The sequence below is a fragment of the Chrysochloris asiatica genome, unplaced genomic scaffold (assembly GCF_000296735.1).
Source record: "Chrysochloris asiatica unplaced genomic scaffold, ChrAsi1.0 scaffold00020, whole genome shotgun sequence".
Lineage (NCBI taxonomy): Eukaryota > Metazoa > Chordata > Mammalia > Afrosoricida > Chrysochloridae > Chrysochloris > Chrysochloris asiatica.
This window is the reverse complement of record NW_006408538.1, coordinates 12,071,829-12,073,820: the sequence shown is the minus strand read 5'-3', so window position 1 is coordinate 12,073,820 and position 1,992 is coordinate 12,071,829.

The window sequence follows — 1,992 nt, the reverse complement described above, 5'->3', positions numbered from 1 at the left end:
TAGCCATCTCTGCTTCCATCTCTGGTTTCACTGCTTCTCTGGATAAGGTCTTGCATTTTTATGTATGTCACCCATTACTTTCTTGCCTGAATAATTTCTGCTGAGAAATCAGAGCTTATTGTAATTGGTTCTCCTTGATAGGTCACTTTTCATTTTTCCTGAGCTGCTTTCAGGAGTCTTACCTTGTTTTGGTTTTGGAAAGTTTGATTATGATATGTCTTGATGATTTTCTTTTGGAGGCTATCCTGCTGGGGGTTTGTTTAACTTCTTGAATGATTATCTTCTTGGTTTCCTGATTTGTGAGGGTTGTATCAGAAACTGATCCACAAAGGTGGGGCTCAGACCTTAGATCTAGGGGCGGTGCTTGGTAGGCGAGGAGAGGAAGCTGTCCTTGGTCCACGAGTGGATGAGAGTGGATACTGGGCATGCTCTGGTCACCAGGAGTGTGTGGGGAACAAGGGAGGATCCCATCTTTTCATCACCAGCTATTGGTGTGTATGTGTTGTCAGATTAGTGTCTTAAGTGAATGCTACTTTCAAAAATCCAAGATGGCTGCAATGCATCAGGCCAGTTGACAATTCACCCACCTGCCTCCTTTCTCACTGCTTTTGTTCAGCTTCTTGTCTTACTCAACATTCAATCCACTTCCCGAACTTTTCCTTGGAAGCTCAGGGTTCCAGGGTTTTCATCTGTATCTGTTTCATTTGGTCCTTCATGTCTTTATTATAGAGTCTGTATAGTATGTATCCCTAGTCTGCCGTTTTGCTGGAAGTCCTCCGTAACAATAATTTTTACTTACCTTTGTATAGTTGGATAACCAACAATTTGTTCTTTTTTGTTTGGATGCATATATCAATGTGGATAAATGTAAAGTAGAAGGAGGTCAAACATAATATACCCCACATATAACATAGAGTGCTCTGGTAGTGTAGTGGTTACAAATTGGGCTGCGAACCACAAGGTCAGCAGTGTGAAACTACCAGCTATTCTGCGTGAGAAAGATGAGGCTTTCTGCTCCCGTAAAGATTTACAGCCTTGGAAACCCTGTACAGGGTCGCTGTGAGTCGGAACCGACTCTATGGCACATAACAACAATAACATATGACATATAGACTCCTGCCACACCAGGTGTATTATATTTGACCTTAATGTTCATGACATTGGTTATTAAAATGGCCCATGGATTCTTCTCTAGTTCACAAAATGTTGGCATATAAGGAAAGCTTTAAGAAATGTTTTTTTTATGCAGTCCTTGTCATAAGTTATGACTGTAAGATCAGCACTGCACTGTGAATGACAAGGTCAGCATTTCAAATCCACAAGCTCTTCCTCAGAAACCCTTTACAGGGTCATTATGAGTGGTAACCAACTTGACAGCACTTAATAACAATAAATGATATTCATACCTTATTTATATTATAAAAAACAAAACAAACAAGCAAAAAACTTTTTCTATCTAAGAAGTTCTTGGCTACTTTTGTGCGAATTTATTATCTTTATAGTTTGTGCCAACCATCCTTAAGTCCTTTATGTGCTCCAAATCAGTTCCTTTTTCTGTTTTTCCTGTTCTGTGAATGCACCATCAACACCCTCCAACATCACAGTAACTAGCCCTCCATAACTAATAATTAGCATGCAACAGATGCTATCTCCATTTCCTATCTGAGCATCATGTTTCTAAACTCATACTGACACTCTTGCTTGAATTTTTACAAAATCTACCTAACAGGCTTTTTTATTGTCAGGTTCTATCAGTTGATCAACTATCAACAATCATGGAAGCAGCCGTCAAGAAATTAAACAATGTATTGCATTAGGCAAATCTGCTGCATAAGACTTCTTTAAAGTGTTGAAGAGCAAAGATGTCAGTCTGAGGACTAAGGTACGCCTGACCCAAGCCATGATATTTTCAATAGCCTCATATGCATGTGAAAGTTAAACAGAGAATAAGGAAGAGTGTAGAAGAATTAATGCATTTGAATTATGGTGTTG